Source organism: Crocodylus porosus, unplaced genomic scaffold, assembly GCF_001723895.1.
Source record: "Crocodylus porosus isolate Cpor-Errol unplaced genomic scaffold, CroPor_comp1, whole genome shotgun sequence".
Classification (NCBI taxonomy): Eukaryota; Metazoa; Chordata; order Crocodylia; family Crocodylidae; genus Crocodylus; species Crocodylus porosus.
Window position 1 is genome coordinate 78765866 of NW_017728948.1, and position 6635 is coordinate 78772500.

A 6635-nucleotide genomic window follows, 5' to 3' on the forward strand; every position below is an offset into this window, starting at 1 on the left:
GCACCGAATAACTTTAACTCAGTAAGAAGTTCCAGTTTATATACTTTTATAGCCGTTGTAACTCCTCCAGGTTGCACAGTTGTATGTTAAGATAATGGCATTTTTCATCGTGATTACAAACAATGTGGTCAGGTTCATAGGAAAGTAAGGCTGGAAGGGACCTCACAAGGTCTTCTAGTCCAGCCCCCTGCTTAAGGCAAGATTTGTCCCTGACTAAACTATCCCAGCTAAGTGTCTATCCAGTCTGCTCTTGAACATTTCTAAGGTTGCTGTGACTCCTGAAGTTTTGCACTTTTTTGGTCTAAATTGGTAATTTTAAATCTAGAAATCCTGATCTCCTTTTGTATAGCAAAGTGATGGGGAATCAGTTTCACGGAAGACTGCTGCTTGCTGCCAGTGGTAGCAAACACATGCCTCTTTCCATTGCCATGAATCTTGACTTAAAGATTTTGTTCTTCTTAGTAGAAGAGTGTTGCCTCCAGCTCTGTGAAGCCTTGATAGAAGATTGTATGGTGCCATGTATAAATCCAACCTTAACTTGCATAACTTGGGAAAAAAAAATCAAGGACACTAATCTGAACTTGGATTGCCTGTAGAGTCTGACACTTAAGTTGATGTGCATTCAACATTCTCTCCCCTTCCTTTTCACTCCACTATTGTAACAAGCAGGAGTTAAGGATTACATGAAAATAGTGTAGGGATGAAGGCTGCAATCAAATAGTGATCTTGGCACTTTTTTTTTTTTTGTCATGGTATGGTAGTTTCAACAATGACACCAGGAGGTAAGGTTACACAGGAAATGTACAGTAATAATAATGTAAATTGAATTTGGTAGTTTGCAAAAGGGAAGGGTGCCAGATAACTTGTCCACTACTTTAAACCGAAGTGTAACAAGCACCTTGAATGTTACACGTTTTAATGAGCTTCACAAATCTCAGAGGCGAAGAGCTTGAGAGAGACCATAAGTTTCTGTAATACACAGCGTTTGCTGTTGAGTTTAAATATCTTCAGAGGAAAACCGGTTTCTGCATGTGAATCTTCTCTGCAGTCTGGTGAAACCAGCTCTTTGAGAAGAGTCTGCTGCAGCATTTTTCTGTGACTTGTAAACAGCTGGTGGCATCAAACACCTATCTTGGTTCATTTAATCTCGGCCATTTATCACTTACCAGGATTCAAAAGTCTGTTAGTTCTCTACAGCCTAAGACAAAATTCTGTGTTGAAGAATCAATTGTTCTGACGCTGTTTTGTGACTCAGTAATTTAAATTTACTGTATGAGTGCCTAGTGCATGCATGTTGGCAGCATCTTGCATACTTTGTTTTCTTTCCATGTCTTCTATTAAGTCTGCTTATTCTTTGTATTTCCAGTCTTCATTTATTTTCCAAACACTTTTAAATATAGGCATGGAACTTGGGCCTTTGTGATGTCACAGTCATCAGATTTTGCTAAGCTGTATTGATCATTACCCAGCTTCCTTCCTTACCAAAGGCACTGCCCTCCCCTGAAAATGACAACTACTCCTTGAGTGTAGATCTGCGTGACTTCATGTGCCACTCTGGATTTTGTTTTTCTTGCTGTGATTTGGGACCTGTATAGTCCTAGACTTTGCTGTAAAAACACTTTATTCATAAAGTGGATTGCTACAAAAATCATTGGCTTATATGGATTCTTGTGGCATAAGTGTTCAGAAGGAAGACTCTTATAGGCAAGCAGAAGATGGGCTTCTCTGGGCATTCAGCCCTTCTTTATATTCATCTTGTCTAACCTTCTGCAGACCCTGTGAGAATATACCAGTAATTTTGGAAATACGTTAACATGAACTAATCTGTTTTATACTTGGTACTTCAGTTTCTCTTGCCAAAAGCTTGCCATTTACTATGGTCTCCAGAAGCATTCTTAATTATTTGGGATTTGATTTTAAGTCATAATGTAGAGGAGGGTTCTACCAGCTGTACTCCTTCTCCACCCCCACTGCCCTAGGTTGTTATTCAGCCTTGCTTTCTAGCTTTGTAAGAAAGCAAACCTTTCATAGGACAAGTACTCAACTTTTAGTTTTTCGTTTGTTGGTTTTTGTTCTTTTCCTGAAAAGAACCTCTTATGTCCAAGTGTTTCTACTCTTCATATAAACATTTTAACATTACCTGTTTCAGTTTATTCAAACAAGTTGAAGGAATTCCTTCTAATACATCTCACTATCTTTTTGTCGCAAAACATTATTTGGCATTTTTAGCCTGTTCCTGGTAGCTGTTTTGCAAACTATCACTGTTAGTGATGTCATCAGTCTTAACATGATTGCAAACAGCAATAGTTGTTTTAATAATTGTTTAAATGAGTTTCAGTCTATGGTGAGATCCCCTTTCAGATAAACGGGATTAATTTTAATGTCAAATGGTTCAATTTATTACTCTTAAAACATTCTGTTCTAAGTTTGAGACATGTTGTTGGCTTTCTTTTGCATGTACATTAAACATGGTTTTATGTACTTAGTTTTTTTCCCCAAAAAATAAAGACTTTTTTCCTTCTGGGAATCTTCAGTTTGATGCAAATCCTGAGCCTGTTTTTCTTGATGTAGTTACAAGCATGTTCTGCATTCCCAAGTTCCCTAGGCATAGATGGGCGAGCCTGCCACTTTTTCATATAGTTCCCAACCAAAATTTAACAAATCCAGAAAGCTGTTTCTCTCATGAAACAAAATGAGCCCAAGCAGCTTGGCTGTCTAGAAATTTCTTGCAGGTGTATAGCTGTTTCATTGATTTTGGAGTCTTGTTGGTCTGTACCAAAATACTGCATAACTTGTATGGCTTTCTTGTAGGGACGTTACTTTTTTGCATTCCCCAGCACCTTTCTCAGATTTGTATATTATACCAATTACAGTTATGTTTCCCTTTGTGGCATGGTAGGGTAAGGTGCAACTATTATGGTGAAGTGAGAGAGATTTAGCTTCACTGATATTTGCATGTCAAATTGTACCCTAGAAGTTAATTTTGAACTTGGGGCAAAGATGTACATCAGCAACAAAACAAATTACCAAAGGCTGTCTTGGCATTTCCACTCAGAATTGGCACTTTGTTGTTGTCTTGCCTCTATAGGTATCACTTTTTGATAAGCAACAAAACCTCTTTAAGAAAATTGATAGGAAGCCAGTACTGGGTGTGGCTTGGTATGTACCAAGATCTCTAGTCAGAGTATTTACTGTACTTCGACAGGGGTGTGGCTGCAACAAAAAAACAGCATTGTACTAGTTGTATAACCTTTCCTACAGTACAATAGATTTGAGGCCATATTGGTTACTTGGGAAAACTATTAGATGACTTAAGATGCTTGAGGGATGGTGAAGATCAAGGAATAAATTATATTTTGCCTGTAAGAAGGCAGGCTGTGCCTCAAAAGAGAACGTATCAGTGTGAGTCTCTTTTTTTTAAAGAAAAAACAACCTCATGGCCCAGTTTTAGAGACTCGGGAGGGGAATTTTTTGATGAATAAGGTGCTGGTGACTGCAGAAGTGTTGGATCATGTTGGTGGGTTGAGCAAGAAAGTGCTGTAAGTGTTTTTTATTAACTTCCTTTACCGCCTTTTAAGAGTGCCAAGTAGTTGAACTGTATTTCTTCATAATATGGGTAAGCATTAAAGAGCATGTGCTGCATTTAAGTGAACCTATGCAGAGGTTTTTAACAGTCTTCAGCCAACATCGCAGTGCAGTGAAAGTTGTTCTGTTTTGTCGTCCGTTCCCCCCCCCCGGCTACATCTGCTTGTGTCAGGGTCAACATCTCTTAAGGCAGTGCTGACCTGATTTTTGGAGGGAGATGTGCTCTTTCTAGGCCCCTGCCCAAGCTGAAATTGATTAATTGATTACTCTGAAAGTCCCTTTTGGACAGCAGTGTTGACTACTGCCACCACTTCAGTTCCTTGTATGTATGTTCCTGTTAGTCATGCTTGCATAAAGCTTTATTTCCACTGTTGCAATGATTTATGTGGAGTATTTTGTGTGTTTAGCTATCATTCATGCTGATGTTACAGCTGGAAAGCAAGAAAGCCATCACTTTCTGTTCATTCAGCTCTGCAGATTCCCAGTAAGTCGAGGAAGGAGTAGGTAAGGTCAACTCCAATGGCATCGTCCTTGGTCAAATGCTCTGAACATGGACTTGCCATCACCAAGACCTTGTTTCACCAAAAAAAAAAACCAGGCACAAGACATCATGGCTATACTCATGATCTAAGCTTTGACACCTGATTTGAATATGCAATTCGGGGCACAGATAATGACAAATGTATCCATATCACCTGAGTTAGGAGCGGCTTGATCACCAACTCAGTGATGTCACTCAAACTGGTACCCAAATGAAGCAATACTGATGGAACATCAATGTTGAACTTGAGGACTCAAGCAAGCAAGACCCCTCCCACTAGTGCCTGAACAAAACTGGTGAATTCTAATCAATAACAATGGGAGAATGTCAGCAGCATGTAGGGTGGCCTCAAGGCCACGGTCATCAGCACCTATGAAGACATTTTGGATTATCTACCAGGACACATCAAGGCTGGCTTGATGAGAGTGACTAGTAGATCCAAGAGTTGATTGACTGCAAGTGCAAGGCCTCTTGTGCTTGGCAAAATGACACCAACTCCAAACAAAAGAAGTCAAATCTCCAATAAGCCAAGGCAGAGGTTCAAAGGAGGACCCATGATATGAAGAACAAATGGTGGAAAGACAAGATTAAGGAGATTCAACATCTGCAGGAACAGCATGTTGGACAAAATGAATCCAGTACCACCTATCCCACACAGAAATGCATCTGAGCTGCAATAGAGCCCTTGCCAACCATCTTCAGATACAGATAAGACTTGTGGAAGACTATTATACTTGGCTGTGAAGGATTGCCAGTCTGGTCAGTTTAGGAAGAAGTGACCTTGCAGCCAACTTGTCATCAGCAAAGAGCAGAAGATGATCCAGGAGCTGCCACAGTTGGGGAATATATTTGGCAAACATTCTAGCTCTCGGCACCACCACTGTGCTTCACGAATGTGGGAGAGAAGGCTTGGATGCTTTTGAGGGAGATCAATCAGAAATTTTTGGAGAAGTGGATTTAGGCAGCTACCTCCACCTGCGTTTTTTTCCATTAACAGCTTTAGCTTTAAAGTCTCAACTACTACAGGCAGAGGAGGAATGTAGAGAGCTGGTCCAGACATAGTGTTTCAGCTCCTAAACTTCCTTGAAAAATATTCTGTTTACCAGGGCTCCCCTAAGGAAAACCAAGGTCCAATGATCATAAACTGCTGGAAGACAGTTTTAGACTGGACATAAGGAAGAACTTCTTTACTGTTCAAATTTTCAGAGTCTGGAATAGACTCCCCCCCAGAAGTGGTGGAAGCACTTGGGACACATTCAAGATACATTTGGATCATTATCTTGCTGGGGTCTGGCACCAGCTGACTTCCTGCCCTTGGGCAGGGGGCTGGACCTGATGATCTCGCAAGGTCCCTTCCAGCCCTAATGTCTATGAAATCTAAGTTTATGTAGATCTGTAGAAAAACTAGTTTCAACCATAAGAAACTACATTTAAATATATTTTTCATGCAAGACTAACCTCCCCCCCTTTCAGATTTAGTTATTGGAAGCTTCACAAAGTAGATTGCTGCAATGAGATGTGTAGGAAAGCTGCAGAGAGGTTAAATGATTTGCACAAGGGACAAAACAGTGGAGTGGACTGAAATTAGTTTAGAGTCCTAGTCCTACTTTAAGTGTTTCTTTTGTGATTTTTGTTATAGCTATAGGATTAAGATCTCACCTGTCTGAAGCCCTAGATACTGCGTAGCACAACACCTATCTAGGGTCAGCAATGTCTTTGGGTAGAGTACCAAAAAACTGCAACCCTGACTTGTAAGATGTTGGCATGCCGGGGTGGATGGTGAGGGAGCCACAAGGGGCCCAATCCTTGTGACGGCACAGCTCCAGTCCCTTCCCTGCCACTTGCCCTGAGGTGTAGCCAACAACAGGTGCGCACAAGTTGGGCCTGGGCTACATAGACCCCAGTGCAGCTGCCTGCTGTGAGCAGCCCAGGCTCCATGGATGGTGGCAAGAGCCTGCCCAGGGTCTGGACTAGCTGTGGCATGCTAAGCAAAATGGCTTCCCATGCCATGCTCTGGGTTGCTCTGTATTTTGGTATACCTCACAAGAAATGGACTCATGACCTCATGGTCACCTTTTCTATTTAGATTAGAAGGCTATGATAGAAAAAACTAGATAAAAACACCAAAAAAGCCCCACTAAAAGCAGACTCTATACAGATGTTAGGTGAGCAGAGTCCAACTAATGCATTGCCTCTTCTGGGCATGTGCTGGGCTGGGTATGGGACTGTACCAAGTTTTAAAGTAAAGCATGTTTGTTTTTTTCCATATCTGCAAGCAGCCTATATTTTTAAGATTCTCAGTTATTCAAGTCTATGAGTTGATTATTAAGCTATCTTGCACTACAGTATGTTCTGCAAGACATCACTTAAGCTACCTATCAGATTTACTACACGTGCACACATGGCTAAAATGACACTCATTTTCTTATGGCTTTTTGGAGAACTGTATAAAGAAAAGGAAGCATACTGATTTGGGGGGATTTCCAGTATTTTTTTTCTTTTAATAATA